Source organism: Cervus elaphus, chromosome 8 (genome assembly GCF_910594005.1).
Source record: "Cervus elaphus chromosome 8, mCerEla1.1, whole genome shotgun sequence".
NCBI classification, from domain to species: Eukaryota; Metazoa; Chordata; class Mammalia; order Artiodactyla; family Cervidae; genus Cervus; species Cervus elaphus.
The window spans coordinates 10,759,222-10,781,938 of NC_057822.1; the positions used below are offsets into that span (position 1 = coordinate 10,759,222).

General features: G+C 45.3%; 1 protein-coding gene across 5 annotated transcripts in view; it reads right to left on the reverse strand.

Annotated features, from left to right (window-relative positions):
• PTAFR (platelet activating factor receptor) overlaps positions 1 to 22,717 on the reverse strand; it is a 43,818-nt gene that overhangs the window by 14,987 nt on the left and 6,114 nt on the right. Inside the window, exons 1-2 of one of the 5 annotated variants that reach the window (XM_043909440.1) lie at positions 11,711 to 12,335; positions 10,954 to 11,144 (exon numbers count right to left, since the gene is read on the reverse strand). The exons of 1 other annotated variant lie outside the window; for it this stretch is intronic. The gene's annotated coding sequence lies outside the window, so the exon portion shown is untranslated. Of the gene's footprint in view, positions 1 to 1,593; positions 1,643 to 10,953; positions 11,145 to 11,710; positions 12,336 to 21,788; positions 21,819 to 22,717 lie in introns of those variants that run through there. 3 more of the 5 variants (XM_043909441.1, XM_043909439.1, XM_043909442.1) reach the window with 3 other exon arrangements.

A 22,717-nucleotide genomic window follows, 5' to 3' on the forward strand; every position in this document is an offset into this window, starting at 1 on the left:
AAGTTGGACTAATAAAGAAGGCTGAGCGCTGAAGAATTGATGCTTTCAAATTGTGGTGCTGGAGAAGACTCTTGAGAGTCCCTTGGACTGCAAGGAAATCAAACTAGTCAATCCTAAAGGAAATCAACCCTTTAGGATTGAAATCAATATTCACTGGAAGGACTGATGCTGAAGCTGAAGCTCCAATACTTTGACCACCTGATGTAAAGAGCCAACTCATTGGAAAAGACCCTGATGCTGGGAAAGATTGAAGGCAGGAGGAGAAGGGGACGACAGAGGATTAGCTGGTTGGATGGCATCACCGACTCAATGGACGTGAGTTTGAGAAAACTCCTGGAGTTAGTGAAGGACAGTAGTGAAGCTTGGCATGCCACAGTCCATGGGGTTGCAAAGAATCAAACATAATTTAGCAATTGAACAACAACAAGGATGAGATCAGAGGGCAACAGACCCCAAATCTCTCTTATGCCACAGTATGAAGTTAGGATTTTATTCTACAAGCACTGGAGGACTGCTGGACGATGTCAAGCAGATAAGCAGCATAATCTGACTCTCTCTGGCTGCTGGACAGAGAATAGATGGTGGAGAACAAGAATGGACGCAGAGAGACTATTTCAGAGGCAAGAGACAGTGGTGACATGGACCAGAAAGTAGCATTTCCAATTCCTCTCTCTATCCCAGCACCCAGCACAAACTTGGCCAGAGTGGAGCTTTTATTTTTATCTATTTTTTTCAGTTGTGGCATGTGGGATCTAGTTCCCTGACCAGGGATGGAACTTGGGCCCCCTGCATTGGGAGCTCACAGTCTTAGTCACTGAACCACCAGGGAAGTCCCCAGAGTAAGAGCTTGATAAACATCTGTCTAGTAAGCAAATATCTAGCAACCAACCAGATCATCTCTTATGAGATGAGAGCTGAAAGAGGGCTGACCCAGGAAGATGGTGGAGGCCTATCTCTCCAGGAACTAAACAGCACAGTGGCTGCCGGCCCCTGAGAGCAGCCTCCAGAGAAGGCAGGGTGAACCCTCTACAACCTCATGATGCAAATTGTGGTCCTTGCACCAACAGTATTAGCATCACCTGTGAGCTTGGTTAGACATGCAGAAGCTGACTCTACACCAGACCTGCTGTTACAGCATCACGATTGCCCAGTGATTCATACGCACACTGAATTTTGAGCAGTACTATGCCTCAGTACACTGCCAGCCACATATTTGCCTGTTGTAACCTTCCATGGCTCCGCCCTGCCCAGGACCAAGTGCAAGCTCCTTTCCCACCTCGTCTATCACCAGCCTTTACTACCCCTTGCCCTCTACTCTAATCACACTGAATTTTTGTTTTTTTTTTTCTAACTTGGCTGCATCAGGTCTTAGTTGCAGCACGCGGGATCTTCGCTGTGCCTTATGGGATCCTCCGTTGTGGTGCACAGACTCTCTAGTCTCATTGCACAGGCTCAGTCGTTGCAATGAGAGGGCTTAGTTGATTCCATGGCTCCATGGAATCTTAGTTTCCCAACCAAGGATCGAACCGGCATCCCCTGCATTGCAAGGTGGATTCTTAACCACTGAACCACCAAGGAAGTCCCCATACTGACCTTCTGGCTGCTTCTCTAAAAACGATTTCTCCTCAGTCCCCGGCGCCCTCACACACGCCATGGCCCCTACTGAGAATGTCTTTGGCGTATCGCTTTACCCAGCAAAATCTTACTCATCTTTGAAGACTTAATCTAAAGAGGTCTTTAGATTACCAATCAGCCTTCTCTGATTGCCCCAGACAGAATGAGTTGCCGCCTTCCCTGGGTTGCCATGGTACTGAGCACGTTCCTCCTCATAACATGTTGTAAATATTGATTTCTGTGGCCATTTCCTCACCAGGCTGACAGCTTCTTGAGGTTAGAGACTAGATCTTTTTTATCTCTTTATTCTCAGTGTCAGATACTGGGGACTGAATGCAGGAATGACCATGCCCTGATGATTATTCAGAGGAAACTGGCATGACCAAGAGGTGTCCAGTCTCCCTGGGGGAGACACAGCAGATTGAGGAAAAGGCCTCTGGAGTCAGAAAGACCTGGGTTGTTACCTGAGTCTGCCATTTGCTTTCTGTGTGACCTTGGGCAAGTGACTTTACCTCTCTGAGCCTGGATTTCTTCATCTGCACAATTTTATAACCCTAAAAAAAGTTCCAAAGATAAGCATACAAAGTTGCCACAAAGAGCCAGGACTTTATCTCACTGTTGGCCCCATCACTTGGAGACAGGGGAGGGGACTATGGATCACCAGTGACCTCAGAGTCTCTAACCCACATATTGCCTTTCCTGCCAGCTCCAGACACAGCATTGGACTAACGCCAACAAAGCTTTCAACAACTCAGGAAGGGAATGAGCATTTAAAGGGAGAAGGAGGCAACTCTGAACCACTTAACTTAGCATGCGGGCAGGGCCACCCTGATGGATCAAGTCCAGGCAGCAAGCTCAGGCCCAGCATTTAGCTGAAGCTGGGCCAAGAGAGTATAAATATTCATGGAGACAAGAAAAATTCTACCATCTGTATCTCTCACCCTCTGCCCTGCAGACTATTCAGTCCCAGAGCCCACTGGTACCATTCTCATCTGTCTGCCAACAATCTGGCCCCTAGGGGACCTGGAAAAAGGGTCCTGTCCTCAGCTGGACTTTCAGAGGGGAGGAACCACTGAGATCTGGGCAACAGGAAGTGTGTGCTGGGTACCTCCCCAGTGTGGACTGTGGGTTGGGAAGTTGCGTTTACCAATCAGACTGGCCCATAATATTGTGGGGCCATTTGGGGTCCAGAGTACAAGCATCTAAATATTTATAAGCTAAAATCAATCATATCTAAGTTCACACACATTCCATGCCTCAGCAGCTCCTCACCGGCCCACAAGCCCGGGAGTGTGGAGGACCACAGGCTCTGAGGGGGCACTCGCGCCTGGATTCAAGGATGCCATGCTCTGTGGGGAACAATGCGACCAGGGGGTGGGGGAGAGGGGGGAGGTGGGAGGGGGGGAGCCAACCACCTAAGCTGAGGGCCTTGAGCAACGTTTACTAACTCAATGAACAGACACCTCTTACCCATGATCATATTTCCTCCTCAACTCAGCCTCACAAAGTGAGTTTTACAAAACGCCCATTTTTCCAGGGAACAAAGTGAGGTCAGAGAATGGAACAGACTTGTCCACAGTCACACAACTGGGAAATGGCCAATGAGGATTTTGAACTCCAAGGCCGAGCCTGTCTCTCCCAGGCCAAGCTGTGGCCCCTGCTGGAAGCAAACCACTCCGTGGCCAACTCCTCCACTCACAGACCTGTCCTATGGCTGGGGAGCAGGTGCTTCAGAGGCTGTAAGGACCCAGGAAGAGATGCCTTTGACCTGGGGCCTTGCTTTTACTTCTGCTCTCCAAAGTGGGGAATTGAATGGGGCCATGGAAAGGAGAGTCCGCTCTGTATCCATCTCACTCCTGCCAGGCAGCGGTGAAGATGGAAGCAAATCCTGGTTCATACACTAAACTCACTCCATGACTCTGGGTCTCTGTCTCCCTGTTGGTAGAATGAAGATTTTAAAGGGGCCTAAGACTCTGTATCAGTCTAGAGGGGTGGGGTGGGGTGGGAGATGGGAGGGAGGGTCAAAAGGGAGGGGATATATGTATACCTATGGCGGATTCATGTTGAGGTTTGACAGAAAACAACAACATTCTGTAAAGCAATTATCCTTCAATAAAAAAGTAAATTTAAAAAAAAGAAGAAGATAAAATGGGCCTAAGAGAGAAGGAAATTAAGAAAACAATCCCAGGGGACTTCCCTGGTATTCCAGTGGTAAAGAATTTGCTTGCCAATCCAGGGGACTCGGATTTCCATTCCTGGTCCATGAAGATTCTACATGCCTCAAAGCAACTAAGCCTGTGAACCACAACTATTGGGGCTGTGCTCCAGTCCCCAGGAACCACGGCTGCTGTGCCCACGTGCCACAACTACTGAAGCCCACACACCCTAGAGCCTGTGCTCCGCAATAAGAGAAGCCGCCGCAATGAGAGACCCACACACTGCAACTCGAGAGCAGCCCATGAAGCAACGAAGATCCAGCACAGCCAAAAATAAACAAGTAAATAAAAAAATAAAAATTGAAAAAAGAGAAAGAAAACAATCCCATATACAACAGCATCAAAAAGAATAAAATACTTAGGAATAAACTTCACCAAGGAGGCAAAAGACTTATACACTGAAAACTACAAAACATTACTGAAAGGAATTAAAGAAGACACAAGTAAATGGGAAGACACACTATGTTTATGGATCAGAAGACTTAATATTGTTAAAATGTCCATGCTACCCAAAGTGATCTACAGATTTAATGCCCTGTTAAAATCTCAGTGGCATTTTTTGTAGAAATAGAAAAAAAATCCTAAAATTCATAAGAAATCTCAAAGTACCCACAACAGTCAAAACAGTCTTGAGAAAGAACAACAAGGCTGGAGGCCTCACACTTCCTGATCTCAAAACATATTAGAAAGTACAATACTCAAAACAGGGTGGTATCGGCACAAAGACAGACATAAAGAACAAAGGAACAGAATAGACAGCCCAGAAATGAATGCTCACATATATGGTCAAATGATCTTTGACAAGGGTGCCGAGACTACACAATAAGAGACAGATACTCTCAACAAATGATATTTGGAAAACAGGATATCCACATGCAAAAGCAGGAAGGTGGACCCTTATCTTAAATCACATACAAAAGTAACTCAAAGTGGATTAAAAACCTAAACATAAGACTGGAAAGTATAAAACTTCTAGAAGAAAACATAGAGGGAAAGCTTCATGATGTTGGAATGGGCAATGATTACTTGGGTATGATACCAAAAGCAAGAAAAGCAAAAAGAGACATTCAGAACTGTATCAAACTTTAAAACTTCTGTATACCAAAGGAAATAACCAACAGAGTAAAATACAACCTACAGAACTGTAGAAAATATTTGCAAATAATATACAGGGTAAGGGGTTAAATATCCAGAATATAGAAAGAACTCTTACAACTCAATAACGACAACAACAACAACAAAAATTTTAAATGGCAAGGGACTTGAAGAAACATTTCCCCAAAGATATAAAAGGCCAAGAAGCATATGAAAAGATGGGGAGAGAGGGATTGGGAGTTTGGGATTAGCAGGTGCAAATTATTATACAGAGAATAGATAAACAACAAGGTCCTACTGGATAGCATGGGGAAATGTATTCAGTATCCTGGGATATACTGAGGGAAACAGAGGACAGTGAAAAAATATATCCTGTGATAAACTATGATGGAAAATAATATGGAAAAGAATATATATCTATGTATAACTGAATCACTGTGTGGTAGAGCAGCAACCAATATAATATTATAAATCAACTATAACTCAATAAAATAAATTTGTTTAAATATTGTCAAGGGGCAGGTGGGAAAAAGGCATATGAAAAGATGCTCCACATCACTAATCATCAGGGAAATGCAAATCAAAACTCCAATGAGACAGCACCTATTAGGATGGCCTCGATCATAAAAACAGAAAATGACAAGTGTTAGTGAGAATATGGAGAAATTGGAACACTTGTGCACTCACTGTTGGTGGGAATATAAGATGATGCAGTCACTATGGAAATTAGTATGAAGGTTCTTCAAAATATTAAAAATAGAACTACCATATGACCCATACATCTCATTCCTGGATGTATTTCTTTTTTTAAAAAAAGTGTAAGCAAGATCTTGAAGAAATATTTGTATACCCATGTTCACAGCAACACTAGTTACAATAGCCAGGAGGCAGAAGCAATCTAAATGTCCATCATCAGACAAAGGGATAAACAAAATCTGGTAAAATATTAACATATATGTAACGGAATACTATGCAGCCTGTAAAAGGAAAGAAATTCTGTCCTGTGCTACAACATGGATGACACTTGAGAATATTAATAAGTGAAATAAGTCAATCACAAAAAAGACTGAATGATTCTACTTATATGAGGTTTTGAAAGTAATTAAACTCATAGAAACAGAAAGTAGAATATTGGTTGCCAGGGGCTGGAGGAAGAGAGAAACAGAGAGTTGATGTTCATTGGGCACAGAGATTCAATTATGCAAGACAAAAAAGTTCTATAGATCTGTGGTACAACATGTGTATATAGTTAACAATACTTAAAAATTGTTAAGAGGGTAAATCCATCTTACATATTTTTATCACAAAGAATTTTAATGGGCCTCAGAAATGGCAGATTTGAAAATACATTGTATATTTCTAACTTGGAATCATATGATTCAGCTTTTTTACTTAATAGCTGTGTAACTGTTAGTAAAAACTACTTCACCTCTCTGGACTTCATCTATAAAATGGGAACAATAACACATCTACCCTATAGAGTTTTCTGTGAGCGTCCAGTGAGACAGAGGATAGAAAGTATTTGGGAAAGGACAGTGGTTAAGACCACAAACTCTGGTGTCAGACAAACCTCCATTCAAACTCTGCCTCTGGTCATGTCCTGGTTTCATGACCATAGTCAAGCTTATCATTCTCTGAGCCTTGGGTCCTTCCACTGTATATGGAGCTCATAATATTCCAAGCACATAGTTCCCAGCATGGTGCAAAGACTCAGTGAATAATGTAGCACAGTTTCAGATACTCATGACCAACAGCTCTAAGAAGCTTTATCTACAGGAAGTCCAGACGATCTGCTAACTAGATCAGATCGAATGTTTGTCAAAATAGCACCACTGTCATTGCAACCGCTCACATCAAGCTCATCCCAAGTTCTTCCCAGCTTGAACCCATTTAGATAAGGCTTCCAGATATATCATTAATCCTGAAGACCTCTCTGGTGGTCCAGTGGCTAAGATTCTGCTCTCCCAATGCAGGAGGCGCTGGTTTGATCCCTGGTCAGGGAAGTAGATCCCACATGTGGTCAACCAAGAGTTCACATGCCACAACTAAGACCCGGGGCAGCCAAATAAATAATAAGAAATATATTTTAAAAAATAAAACCCTGAAAACTTCTGGGAACCAGTCATATCATTTTATGGCAACTGGGGACAGTTGGCAAAATGCTATCAGCCAACCCTTGAAGCTTTTGAACTGTGGTGTTGGAGAAGACTCTTGAGAGTCCCTTGGACTGCAAGGAGATCCAATCAGTCCATCCTAAAGGATATCAGTCCTGAATATTCATTGGAAGGACTGATGCTGAAGCTGAAACTTCAATACTTTGGCCACCTGATGAACAGAACTGACTCATTGGAAAAGACCCTGATGCTGGGAAAGATTGAAGGCAGGAGAAGGGGATGACAGAGGATGAGATGGTTGGATGGCATCACTGACTCAATGGACATGAATTTGAGCAAGCTTCGGGAGTTGGTGATCGACAGGGAGGCGTGGCGTTCTGCAGTCCAAGGGGTCACAAAGAGTCAGACACAACTGAGAGACTGAACTGAACTGAACTGAATCCTTGTCCAAGACAATTAATTTTACCTCCGTGAGCCTCTTTACTCATCTGTTAAAAAAAAAACAACTAACTCTAACCCTACGTCATAAGGTTGTTGTAAGGATTGAGTAGGAAATGCCTGATCCACAACAAGAGCCCAATGAATGTTGGCTGTTAGTCAGACTTCTCTACCCAGAAGGAGTATGGGGACCACCTCTGGTTCCCATATCACTGGTGGATATCGCTTTCCTTCCGGGCTGGGAACTCCCTGGGTACAGGGCCTCGGGCATTACACACACACATACACACACACACACAGTCACATTGTCCCTCATCCTTCACTTCCAAACCCTCTCACACCAGCCTCAGCCTCTCCCATCCCTTAGATTCCCTGGAACCAGTGAAATACCATAGTTTAATCATTGCCTTTCTGTGAGTACTTAGTTTTCACATCTATCAAATGGAAATAATATCAACATTGACCTCATAATGTTGAGGTCAGTTGAGACTGAAGGCAGTTGAACCTCTAAAATCCTCAAGAAATAAGTTGCCGCCCATTCTGGCCTCCTCTGGCACTTGATACTTGTGCCCTGGCCTGCCCATGCCTTTGTGCCTCTGCTCATATCCTCCAAAACTCCCCCCCATGGAGTGGTTTCATTACCACTTGTCCAGGAAGCGGAGGGAGTTAAGGGGCAAAAGAAGGGAGCAAGTTTCCTGGTCTCTGGGGAATTCCGCACTAGGCTCCCCACGGTTTCCAGTTCAAGGAGGCTAGCACCATGCTGGGCACGTTTATCGGTGAATGAACGGAGCTCCTTATCTGGGGAGACGTAGGGTCAGGGTCTAGGGCCCCAGAGATGCCAGGTGGGAGGTGGCCTGGGTATCAGAGTTTCCCAGTTTTCTCTCTCACTTGGGGTCCAGCTGGTCCCAGGTATGTATATTACATTGATGAGACTCAGTCTCTGCTTGTCTCGACTCATCTGGCCGAGGACATCCCCATGGAGTTGGGGGACCCTGAGCATGGCCTGGGTCTCTCCTTCTGGCTTCCAGATATGCAGATAGTATCCATCTGTGAGTCACCCTCCCTACTCCTTGCCTCCCGGAAGTCACCCAGGGCAAGGAGGGCGGGGAGGTGCTTCCTCCTCTGGGCTTCCGCAGCAAGGGCACCCCCCTCTGTTATTCCAGGAACCACTCTGACATCTTCAGGGCCTGCCTGGCCCGAGGGAAAACGTAGGGTACAGGGCACAGGCCCTGCAGTCACACAGACCCCAATCTGCACCTGGCTTTGTTCTTTCCCAGCTGATCTTTAACCCTCAAAGCCTCTCCTCCTTCATTTGCAAAAAAGTGACAATAAAACCTTCCTCACAGGGTAGCTAGAAGTGCAAAATGAAGCAACTGATACACCTGGTTATTGCTCAGTAATTGGGAGCTCCTCCCCCACCCTCAGAAAATGTTTGTTGCATGAATGAATGAGCAAACCAGTCAGCCATGAACCAAAGCAGCCACCTCCCTTCCGTTAGAAGCAGCCACCAAGGGTGGCTGAAGAGACACACGAATCACGATTAGGAATTATGATCAGGGGACCTGGGCTCTGGCCTCAGCCAAGCCCCTAACCTTCTTGAGTGAGTCTCTCCCTAGCTTTGAACCTTGGGATCTTCATCTGCAAGTGCCTCCACCCACCCCACCCCCAACCAAGCTCAAACATTGCTGTGAAAAGGAAGATTGTTGGGAGTGACAAAGGGTTTGGTAAACAGTCAAGAACTTGGAAAATCAAAACAGACTTTACAAACTGTGAAGGGCGCTGCACAGATTTTTGACACTCTTCTCACATCAGCCAGCTGAGCTCAACTCCAAGCCTAGCTCCTGAAGTTCCCCCTTCTATAGAAATAAACAGGTGGGGAGGGGCGGCTAAGTGATAGTCTTCCCCCCACAAATTCTCCTCCCCCGACATCTTACAGACATACACACACGCACTGGCTCTGGATTCTCTTTGGCTGAAGACACAGGGGAGGAATGGAGTGCCAGCCTCTCAGGTGGTTTTGTGGATGATGTTGCTTCTGGGAACTGTTGGGCTGGACGGGCCTTCCCGTGGTTGGTCACACTCCAGGCACATATGGAAATATATACCCAGAGCCAGTTCTCCAGTCCACCCCACGGGCACACATGCACACACGAAGACATGGCCGAGGCTTCCCTCCGGTCCCACCATGCTGCCAAGGAACCCAAGAGCTGCTGATCAGACACGTGGCTACCCAGCAGAGACCCTTCTGAGAACGGGCTCCACTCTGAAACCAGACACCTTCTCCCAGGATCCACAAGGGGGCGTTCCCAGGCCGGAGCTCAGCTGGTGCCCCCTATACGCATGGGGAGGCAGAGATCAGGCCGGGCAAGAAGGGACTTCACTGGAAAGAGAAGCAGCCCTTTCTTGTCAACAAGGGCGAGTTCGCGGGGTTAGGATAGGGAGGAAGAGGGCATTCCATAAAAAGTCTTTCTATAAAAGGACATAAAGAATCCCAGCCTCTCGTCACACCGGCCCCACCCTGCGTCAGTCCAGGGTAGAAACTCACTCCTGGAGGCCCATTTCGACGTTACTACCGTAGACCATAGTCTATGGGCTTCCCAGGGGGCGCTAGTGATAAAGAACCCGCCTGTCCATGCAGGAGACACAAGAGACGTGGGTTAGATCCCTGAAGGGGAAGATCCCCTGGAGAAGGAAATGGCAACTCATCCCAGTATTCTTGTCTGGAGAATCCCATGGACAGAGGAGCCTGATGGGCTACAGTCCATGGGGTCGCAAAGAGTCGGACACGACTGAGCGACTTAGCCTACACACTGCCGAGACTGTGGCTTTCTTACCCAAACCTTCATTGGACAGATGGGGAAACCGAGACCCAGAGAAGAGAAAGGATTTGCCCCAAGTGACCACAGAATCAGGAGCCAAGCTGGAACCAGATGCTGGACCTCAGGCTCACTGTCCATCCTCTTCCAGTACAACACACTACTTTCTCATTCCCTATTCAGTTCATGTTTCAAGACTGTATGACTTGCCAAACTCCATGTGAAGAGTAAGGATAAAACGAGGAACAAACAAATCCTCCTCCACGAGGCATTTACGGTAAGAATAACAGCATCAGTACCAGCAGTAATACTGACTCATGTCTTCACACCAGCTTACTATTGACAAAGCACTTTCCCACCAGCCTCTTACTTCACCCTCTCCCGTCAACTCACAGGTCAGTACTTAAACCCCAACATGCAAAGGCTGGAAGGGATGCTTCTGAGTTGCCTAAGGTCCCAGCTCATAGGCAAGAGCTGATGCCAAAACCCCACTGCCCACTTCAGGCTGTCTCATCTCTTTCGGGGCTTCCTTCCTTCACTGGGTTGTCAGTACTTAAAGGCAAGGACGTCTCTTTCGTTTCCCTAGCACCCACATACACACATACAGACACACACACACACACACACACATGCATGCACGCACACACACATGCCAAGCACCTGGAACAGCTGTGTATTCAGTCAAGGGTTAAATCAGAGCTGCTTGAATGCTCTGCGAAGCAACTCTACAGGTTCCCTCGTTCTTCACAAGTAAGCAAGAGTCTGAGCAGCAGCCTCCGTTCCCCACGCTCACATCAGACCTCCTGACGGCAAAGGACAGGGGCTCCCAGCCTGTGCTCCGTCCCTACCACCTGCGACATGATGGAGGGAACAGGTTGTGGGCCAGGACTCTTGTATAAGCAACCCTGTTATCTTCCTCATCATCCCCGCAGGAGAACCCAGCTCCTAGTCAATTCTTAGATACCCAGCCTGGTACCTGACCCTTTGCCTCCCGACCTTCCTACTGGGGAGACGGCATTAGCCTCATTTGACACTTTAGGAAACTGAGGCACAGAGAGCAGGGTGGTGACATGGCCAAGGCCACACAGCCACTAAAGCAGACAGCGTTCAGCCCCCCAAGATCTAGGTAGCCCCCCTCTCATCACCACCACCATCACCTCCCAGGGAGGTCTCTGAGGTCACTTCAGGGCTGCCTTGACCTCAGAGAACCAGAGGGGGTAGCAGATTCCCTGGGAATGTCTAGTCATGAGGAATCCCTTCTAAATGAGACCCTCTGGGTCTGGGGAAGATGCCAGAACAGCCCCTTAAAAACAGAAGCACACGTTTGCTCAGGCAGAGTCTAGGGGCAGGACCTTGACCTCCCGGGGACGCTGTCACACACCTCCCCCCGGCCGGGCCAGGGCTGGGACCCCCTTACCTGTCCAGGGGCAGTGGCTGCCACTGCGAGGTCTGAGCATATCGGCAGCTGCGGGCTCTGTGCTGCCTGTAATTGCAGAAGTAAGGAAACAGCGCGCATCACTGCCAAGTCACCCCCAGGAGGAAATGCCGTGACCCCAGGGCCCCGTCAGCGGAAAGGGCACGCTGCAGAACCTCGAGTTGGGTCACCCAGGCCCTGGGTACCGCAAGGAGGTTTTTCCCAGAACGAGGGGCAGGGTGGGGGGTGGGCAGTGGCCATCGGGAGAGAGTCAGGGCGAGGAGAGACACGCCGCCTAGCACGAGCGTGAGCAAGAGAGGAGCTGTGAGTGAGAAAGGAGAATGTGAGTCAGGGGAGAGGCAGCTAAGAGATGGAGAGAGAGGCACCCAGAGAGAGGCGGGCAAATGTAAACAGACAGGGACAGCGTGAGCGGGATGAGGAGATTCGAGGACAAAAAGCAAGGGAGTGACAGAGAAAAAGATGACTCGGACAGTGAGAGGGCCTGTGTGTGTGCGTGTGTGCGTGCGTATGTGTGGGTGGGTGCGTGTGTGTGTGTGTGTGTGCGCGTGTGTGTGCCTGAGAGACAGTACAAAAGAAAGGGAGCGAAGGAGGAAAAGGAGAGGCAGCTGGAAAATAAAGAGGAGGGAAGGGAGGAACTTTTAAGAACGGCTGTGGTCAGTGCCATGGCCGGGCTGGGCCCCCCTGGTGGCCAAGGAGTGCCAAGACCAAGGAACCCACGGGCACACAGCCCTGCGGCGCTGGGCTGGCAGAGGAGGAAGGTTCATAAGATCCCAGGCAGGAATCTGGCAGCGAGTGAGTCCGTAGGAACAGGAGAGGGTGAGCAAGTGTGGGTAACTGAGGAAGTGATCACAAGCGAGACTGAGTGAGCGTGTGTTTGTGCCAGAGTCCCATGTCAGAGACTGGGTGTGAACAGAGGTGAGGGGTGGGCCCGAGCTCCCTGCCTCAGTTTCCAGTCCATTTATCCACTCCTTCTTTCAACCAATAAACGTTTATTGAGCCTGCAGGCCCCAGGCGCTGCAGTGGACACTAAGGAAGCAAGCCATTCAGTCAACAGCCAACCCAACAGCCTCCTTATAGGTGCGGTGGGGGGGTGGGGTGGGGTGGGGGGGCCTAGACAGGACCAGGGCCCCACAGTCGGGCAGGTGCCAAGCAGAGCTAGGAGATCGGGCTCCTGATTCCCCATGCATGGCCCAGCCTCAACTCCAGCATGGGGGTCTGGACTGGCGTCTCCCACTCACTGGGACCCCACCCCACTGTTCCTTGTCTAAGCCAAAAATGGATCTCAGAGGACAAGGCACCTCTAACATGTGGCTCAGCCCTGAAGAACTGGAACCAAAAATCTGTCCCTCTCCCCCAACTCCAGCCCATCACATGCAGTCGAACACACTCAAACCGCCTACACACAATCCTTGCACACTCAGTACAAACCAGCATACAGAGACACCCCCACACACACACTCACCTACATGCTCACAAACTCAGGTGTTGCATCTGTCACACCCCCAGCTCACACCTGCCCAGGGTTGCCTTCATCCTCGTGCTCATACACACTCTCCTCAGATCCCAAGATGCAGCCCAGGCCTCTTTGGAGGGGCTTCAACAAGCGCCTGTTTGGTCATCCCTCCTCGTCTCCCTTGGAGGCATTTTGAGCCTTGAGGGCCTGAGACACAAAAGGACATGGTGGTCTGTTCATCGCATTTAACCGTCACACAAAGTGTCTACCTGAGTCGAGTCCTAGCTCTGCTCCCTAACTCAGACCCTCTTCCTCCAGCCTGGCTTCCCCTTCTCAGCCGCACCCCAGCCACCACTCTAGGAGCCACCACTCCAGGAGGGACAGAGGGACCTCTGGGGTCAACCTTGACCACAGACTGCAGGACAGCTGGCTCATGCCCGGTTTTCAGAGGTCCCTCATGTCAGTGCACGGAGCAGTCACAGCTCAGCACCTCTTTGAGATGATCAGTAATCAGGGCAGGTGGGCAGAGGTCATTATCCACATTTTACAGATGAGGAAACTGAGGTTGACTCCTCTCGCTCACACCTACATCCATGCTGTTACCAATTCTGTCTGTTCTACTTTAACATATTTCCAAATCTGAACCTAATCAAGCCTTTAGCTCCAACCTTCAATTCGTCAGAAATACGGGTGACAGAGGAACAAATTAATAGCATTTCAGGAAAGCAATCAGTCAAATCCATAATGTGGGACCAGGACATTCTACAGGAGAGCTGATGCAGTTCCTTCAACAGATCAACTACATGGTGAGGCCTGGGGGGGCGGGTATGGGGATTGGAGAGAGGACTTTTAATCCAGGAATATTTAGGTTAAAAGAGACTTAAGAGAAATAAAAATCAAATTCAGGGACTTCCCTGGCAGTCAGTGGTTAAGACTTGATGATTCTACAGCAGAGGGTGTGGTTACATGAGAAAATGTTCATATGTATGGAAATATTTAGAGATAGAATTACAGGGAGTTGCTTTAAAATAGTACAGTAAAATAAGGAGAGAGAGAGAAAGGAGTTGAGGGGAGGAGAGGGAAGGGAAGATAAGGATGAAAGGAACAAAGAAAATAAAAAGAAAGAGAGGCAGAATATTGAATCTAGGGAATGGGCATTGTGTAGGCTGAATAATGGCCCACAAAAATAACAGGTCCTAATCCCTGGAAGCTGTACACTTTATCTTACATGACAAAGATTTGCAAGTATCATTAAATAAATACTCTTAAAATGGGGAGATTATCCTGCATTATCCAAGTGAGCCTTAATGCAATCACCAATATCTGAGTAAGAGAGTAAAACTGGATACAGACAGAAGAGGAAAAGGCAAAGTGGCCATAGAGGCAGAGAGACACGGCCACAACCCAAGAATGCCAGCCACCACCAGAAACTGGAAGAGGCAAGGAAGGGACTCCTCCCTGGAGCCTCTGGAGGGAGCACAGCGCTGACTCCTTGTCCATCAAAACTGATTTTAGGGGGATTCCGTGGCTATCGAGTGGTTAAGACTCTGAGCTTTCACTGCTAAGGGCCCAGGTTCAATCCCTGGTTGAGGAGTGCTGTGTTGTTCAGTCAAAGAAAAGAAACTGATTTTGGAATTCTGGCCTCCAGAACTGTATGAGAATAAATGTGTTATTTTAAGCCACCAAGTTTGTGGTCATTTGTTACAGCTGCTGTGTGAAACTAATCGGGGTATACAGAGATTTATTATGCTTCCCTCTCTTCTTGTGTGTTTGGAAACTTTCCTAATAAAGTTGTGTTTGTGCGTGCTCAATTCACAACACTATCTACGCAACAGTCTTGCCAAGGAAATAGAAACAGAATTAGCCAGTTCAACTACCAGTTTACATAATATACAGAAAAGGAACAGATCATAGGGATATCCACAGCAAACTCAGACTGTAGTGAATGCACAGAACAAACCATCTGGCTTCTCCAACAAATTATACAGGAGAAAATGATGACGGGAAGAACCTACAGATTAAATAAGATTTAAGAAACAGAGCAACCAAAATGCTACATGTGAGCCTTTTTTGGATCCCAATTCAAACAAATGAGAGAGAGAGAGGAGCAAAAAAAGAAAAAGAGGAATTACAAAACAATCAGAAATTTGAACACATTGGATATTCAACTACACTAAGGAATTAATGTGGATTGTTAGGTTAATGATTTCACAATTATGTTAAAAGAATTCTTATCTTTTAGAGACACATATGAAATATATAGGGCTTCCCTGGTGGCTCAGCGGTGAAGAATCCACCTGCCAATGCAGGAGACGTGGGTTCAATCCCTGGGTCAGGCAGATCCCCTGGAGAAGGAAATGGCAACCCACTCCAGTATTCAAGCCTGGGGAATCCCATGGACAGAGGAGGTTGGCATACTACAGTCCATGAATTGCAAAGAATTGAACACAACTTAGCAGTTAAGTAACAACAACAACAAGAAATAGTTACAGATGAAATTATGTATTTGGGGTTTGCTTCAGAATAAAATGGGACATACCTCAACTGAAAAAAAAATGGTTTGATAATTGTTAGTGTTGGTTGATGGTACCTGAAGCGAAGTGAAGTGAAGGTCGCTCAGTTGTGTCTGACTCTTTGCAATCCCATGGACTCTAGCCTGCCAGGCTCCTCTGTCCATGGAATTCTCCAGCTCAGCTTACTGGAGTGGGTTGCCGTTCCCTTCTCCAGGGGATCTTCCCAACCCAGGGATTGAACCCAAGTCTCCCGCACCGCAGGCAAATTCTTTACTGTCTGAGCCACTAGGGAAGCCCTCAGAAGTTTTGAGTAGAAAGAAAGTTAATCACCACCATGAGCTAAAAGTAAATGACAAGAATGTTTACCATATACTCCTGAGGAGGTTTACATTTTTTACATATGTAAATACTTTTCATACTATGATTTCACAATTATGTTAAAAGAATTCTTATCTTTTAGAGACACATATGAAAGATATAGGGCTTCCCTGGTGGCTCAGCGGTAAAGAATCCACCTGCCAATGCATTTTCAAACTATGGACAGAGGTTCATGACATTGTACAGAAGGCAGTGATCAAGACCATTCCCAAGAAAAAGAAATGCAAAAAGGCCAAAGGGTTGTCTGACGAGGCCTTACAAATAGCCGAGAAAAGAAGAGGAGCTAAAGGCAAAGGAGAAATGGAAAGATATACCCATCTGAATGCAGAGTTCCAAAGAATAGCAAGGAGAGATAAGAAAGCCTTCCTCAGTGATCAGTCCAAAGAAATAGAGGAAAACAATAGAATGGGAAAGACTAGAGATCTCTTCAAGAAAATTAGAGATACAAGGGAACATTTCATGCAAAGACGGGCTCAATAAAGGATAGAAATGGTATGGACCTAACAGAAGCAGAAAATATAAAGAAGAGGTGGCAAGAATACACAGAGCTAAACAAAAAAGATTTTCATGACCCAGATAACGACAATGGTGTGATCACTCACCTAGAGCCAGACATCCTGGAAAGTGAAGTCAAATGGGCCTTAGGAAGCATATCTACGAACAAAGCTAGTGGAGGTGATGGAATTCCAGTTGAGCTATTTAAGATCCTAAGAGATGATGCTGTGAAAGTGCTACGCTCCATATGCCACAAATTGGGAAAACTCAGCAGTGGCCCCAGGACTTGAAAAGGTCAGTTTTCGTTCCAATCCCAAAGAAAGGCAATGACAAAGAATGTTCAAACTACCACACAATTGCACTCATCTCACACACTAGTAAAGTAATGCTCAAAATTCTCCAAGCCAGGCTTCAGCAATACGTGAACCATGAACTTACAGATGTTCAAGCTGGATTTAGAAAAGGCAGAGGAACCAGAGATCAAATTGCCAACATCTGCTTGATCATTGAAAAAGCATGAGAGTTCCAGAAAAACCTCTACTTCTCCTTTATTGACTATGCCAAAGCCTTTGACTGTGTGGATCACAATAAGCTGTGGAAAATTCTGAAAGAGATGGGAATACCAGACCACCTGACCTGCCTCTTGAGAAACCTGTATGCAGGTCAGGAAGCAACAGAGCTGGACATGGAACAACAGACTGGTTCCAAATCGGAAAAGGAGTATGTCAAGGCTGTATATTGTCACCCTGCTTATTTAACTACTATGCAGAGTATATCATGAGAAACTCTGGGCTGGAGGAAGCCCAAGCTGGAATCAAGATTGCCAGGAGAAATATCAATAACCTCAGATATGCAGATGACACCAATCTTATGGCAGAAAGTGAAGAAGAACTAAAGACCCTCTTGATGAAAGTGAGAGAGGAGAGTGAAAAAGTTGGCTTAAAGTTCAACATTCAGAAAACTAAGATCATGGCATCCAGTCCCATCACTTCATGGGAAATAGATGGAGAAACAATGGAAACAGTGGCAGAGTTTATTTTCAGGGGCTCCAAAATCACTGCAGATGGTGACTGCAGCCATGAAATTAAAAGATGCTTGCTCCTTGGAAGGAAAGTTATGACCAACCTAGACAGCATATTAAAAAGCAGAGACATTACTTTGCCGACAAAGGTCCATCTAGTCAAACTTATGGTTTTTCCAGTAGTCATGTATGGATGTGAGAGTTGGATCATAAATAAAGCTAAGCACAGAAGAATTGATGCTTTTGAACTGTGGTGTTGGAGAAGCCTCTTGAGAGTCCCTTGGACAGCAACCAGTCCATCCTAAAGGCAATCAGTCTTGAATATTCATTGGAAGGACTGATGCTGAAGCTGAAACTCCAATACTTTGGCCACCTCATGTGAAGAGCTGACTCATTGGAAAAGACCCTGATGCTGGGAAAGATTGAAGGCAGGAGTAGAAGGGGACAACAGAGGATGAGATGGTTGGATGGCATCACTGTCTCACTGGACATGAGTTTGAGTAAACTCCGGGAGTTGGTGATGGACAGGGAGGCCTGGCTTGCTGCAGTCCATGGTTGCAAAGAGTGGGACACGATGGAGTGACTGAACTGAACTGAACTGAAATACTTTTCACTGTTCAACTCTTATAGCAACGATACACAGCTACAGTGCTGAGACACCCTGGCAGTTTCCAGATACCCAGTGTAGAGACCACCTGTCCTAACTTACCTTTTCTTTAAGTACAATACCCAAGTTCATACTGATTTTGCTAATAAGCTGATAGTCTCAAATTAGTTCAATGTATGGTTCAAAAATTTGGTCCTGCTCCCTTACTCAGGCTTGTGTAACTTTAAATGAGCCAAAGCTTGAGGCTACATATAGCAAAATGACGTGCAATTAAAAAAAAACACTGTTTTGGTGCTACTTTTGAAGTTAATGTTGTTAAGGAGGATGTGGCTTTGTAAGCTGATAATTTAATGAAGTGTCTAATGTATATATCAAAGTTTAGATAATTCCTTACTCTTAGGGTGTATTGATACCTTGAATGTAGTGTGCTCAGTCACTAAGTTGTGTCTGCCTCTTTGACCCCATGGACTGTAGCCCACCAGACTCCTACATCCATGGGATTATCCTGTCAAGAATCCTGGGGATCCATTATACCTCAGGTGTACTTTTGCATGAATTTTTAATTTTTTATAAGAAAGGGATTTTTGTTGTTTGTTTTTTTAAAGTAATTCAATGTTTGTTTGAATTTTAGAGATGAGAACAACAGTGAAAAAGAGAACTGTCCTCAAGCCATAAAAAGCATAGTTGTGTCTTGGGATGGGCTTTTCCTATGATAGCATCTTCTTAGGACATTATGTGCTGTATCTCATACAAGGTAAATGGAAGTAAAAATGATGTAACTGGGAATATTCTGTTAAATGAAAGAAAAGAACAATAACAGTAAAGATGCTGACATCAATGACACATATAATGGATGTGACTAAACTAGTTTCATGAAATTTGAGCATGTAAAAGAGCATTATGTGTAAAATAGTAAATTATTGCCCAGAATGATTATGTCAGTAACTGAAAGAATAAATTAACCTGAATCACTTTGTTGTATATTTGAAACTAACACAACATTGTAAATCAATTATACTTCAATTAAAAATTAAATGATTTTTAAAAAGAATAAGTTAGGGCTTCCCTGGTGGTCCAGTGGTTAAGAATCCACCTACCAAAGCAAAGGACACGAGTTCAGTTCCTGATCTGGGAAGATCCCACATGCCTTGAGGCAATTAAGCCTATGTCCCGAAACTACTGAGACCAAGCTCTAGATCAGCAACAAGAGAAAACCCAGGAGCCGCAACAAAGACCCAGGGCAGCCAAAATAACAAATAATTAAAAATAATTAAATATTGTAAACAGGCATTTGACTCCAGCAGTCATTCTCACCAGGGGTTACTTTCCCTTCCAAACACGTGTGTCAACGTCTGGACACATTCTTGGTTGTCACCGGTGGCAGGGGAGGAGGGGACTGGGGTACTGCTGGCATCTAGGGGACAGAAGCCAGCAAGGCTGCCAACCAGCCTACAAGGCACAGAGCAGTCCCTGCAACAAAAATGTATTTGGCTCAACATGTTAACATTGCTGAGGTTGAGAAACTCAGGATTATGTCATCTTCATTCCAAAGAGTTTATATATTCAAGCTGGCCTTAAAAAGTTTTCGAGGGAATTCTCTGTGGACCAGTGGACACTGTGGACTCCTCCATCTCACTGCTATGGCCTGGGTTCAATTTCTGGTCGGGAAACTAAAATCCCACAAGCCATGAAGCCAAAAAAAAAAAAAAAAAAAGTGTCTTTGGGGAATCTTGTCATCAGGAAAATAAGGGATTGCTTATTTGAAGAGTGGCCTTATGTTTGGGTTTATAAGAGATTTTAAAGTTTCCTTCATCAAAAAAATATTTTAAATTAATGAATTTACCTTAAACTTTAAATGATGATAGTTGATTGCTAGATTGGTCAGTCAATCCAAAATCTGACCGCCTTTCACCATCTCCACTTTCATGGCTCAGGTCCAAGCCACCATCATGTCTCACCCGGATGTGGCCCCTCACTGTTCTCCCTGCTTCCACCATCACACCTCTTTTAGTCTGTCCTCAACACCGTAGTGCAGTTGAGCCTATTAAACTTCATCATCGGTCAGATCACATCATTCCTCTGCTCAAAACCTGCCAATGGCTTCCACCTCACTTAGAGCAAAAGTTGAAGTCTTGGACTGCCCTGGTGGTCCAGTGGTTAAGAATCCACCTGCCAATGCAGGGCACATGGGTTTGTTCCCTGGTCCAGGAAGATCCCACATGCCTCGGGGCAATTAAGCCCGTGTGTTGAAACTACTGAGCCTGTGTTCTAGAGCCTGCACGCTTCAACAAGAGAAGGAACTGCAATGAGAAGCCTGGGTACTGCAACTAGAGAAAGCCCACTCACAGCAACAAAGACCCAGTGCAGCCAAAAAATAAATAAATAAAATTATGTTTTAAAAGCCAAAGTCCTTTAAAATGCCCCCAAGGGACATATAAGACCTGACTTCATCTCTGACTTCTGGCTCCCCAACTCCCAAGTCAGACCACCTTTGCTGATCTCCAGCAGCACTCCAGGCACACACCTGCCTCAAGCTTTTCCGCCTGCTGTTCTCTTGGCCTAGAATGCTCCTCCCCAGATACCCAGAGTTCAGGTCTTTACTCAAGTGCGACTTCCTCAATGAGGCTTCCCCAGTTCCTCAAACAAATTGCAGCCATTCGCTGACATGCCCTAGGCCCTCCTACCTTGCTTTATTTTTCTCCACAGCACTTATCAATTTAACACATCATATATTTCACTTGTTTGCTTTGCTAATTATCTATGTCCCCAACTAAGTTGTAAGTTTCTTGAGAGCAGGGATTTGTTTCTTGATTACAGTACTGTATCCCATTACCTAGAACACTGACTGAGCACATTGCAGGTGCTCCTTGATTAAGTTTATTGAATGAATGAGTAAGGTTAAAAAGACAATGTGACTTATCCAAAGCAACATAGCTGGTAGGTGGAAAAGGAATTACAGTCCAGCTACATTAAACTCTATATACTTTAAACTCTAGTTACCCTGAACCCTAGTTCTGTCCTGCACGGCTATTTTTTAAAATAATTTTATTTATTTATTCATTGTTGACTGTGCCGAGTCTTCACTGCCGCTCAGGTATTTCTCTCATTGTGGCAAGTGGGGACTGTTCTCTAGTTGTGGTGCATGGGTTTCTCACAGCAGTGGCTTCTCTTGTGGAGCACAGACTCTAGGCGTGCAGGCTTCAGTAGCTGCACGTGGGATCTAGAGCACAGGCTCGGGAGTTGTGGCATACAGACTTAGTTGCTCCATGGCCTGTGGGATCTTCCTGGACTGGGGATCAAACCCATGTCTCCCTCATTGGCAGGCAGATTCTTTACCACTGAGTCACAGGGAAGCCCTGCACGGCTGTTAGAAAGGCTTTGGTGACTTCATTCTGCTCTCTCAAGCTGTCCTTCACTCAGAGTGATGTGGACACTTCCCTTCTGGGAACAATCCTTTTCTCACCCATCAGTGGAGGATAATGTGTGAGGCACAGCATCAGAGAAAAGAGTGTGGGTTCTAGAATCAAAGACACTTGAGCTCAAAACCTTGACTGCCACCAAGTCTCTGTTTGAATTTGGAAAAGCCAGCTTACCTCTTCAAATTTGTTTCAGAATCTGCAAACTGGGAATATCATAAGTACTTCGCTCTGTTGTGAAGAATATATGACCAAAAAAAGTTGTGAAGATTGAAAAAGAAAAGCAAATTATTTTCACATGCAATATGATTTATAGAAATATTAAAGCTATTCCATGGGCAAATTATTAGAATCAACAAAAGACCTCAGTAAGATTTCTGGATATAAAATCAATAATAAAAATCATTTATGTTCCAGGAATTCTCTGATGATCCAGTGGTTAGGGCTCAGTGCTTTCACTGCTGTGGCCACGGTTCAGTTCCTGGTCAGAAAACTTAGATTCTGCAACCCATGAAGTGTGGCCAAAAGGAAAAAAATAAATAAATCATGTTCCTATAAACAAGCAATAAACAGAAAATGTCATTTTGTAAGACACAATTTATGATACCAAGAAAACTATCTTGGCCTAAGATATGTCAAGTCTTAATGGAGGGAATCATAAAATTACTGAAAAATAACTAAATGAGAACTAGATGCTGAAAAAAATAAAAAAGGAAATCAAAATATACCTAGAAACAAATGACAATGAAAACACAACTCAAAACCTATGGGATGCAATAAAAGCAGTACTAAGAGGAAAGCTGATACAAGCCTACCTCAAGAAGCAAGAGAAACATCAAATAAACAACCTAACCTTACACCGAAAGCAACTAGAAAAAGAAAAACAAAAAACCCCACAAAGTCAATAGAAGGAAAGAAATAATAAAAATCAGAGCAAAAATAAATGAAAAAGAAATCAAGAAGAACTCGATGAATGAGTAGATGCAATATATTCATTCATGGAATTGTCAATATCATAAAGATGTAAGTTCTTCCCAGTTAAATCGATAAGTTCAATCAAAATCCCAGTAGATATTAATTAACTATATGGTGGGAGTACTTTCACA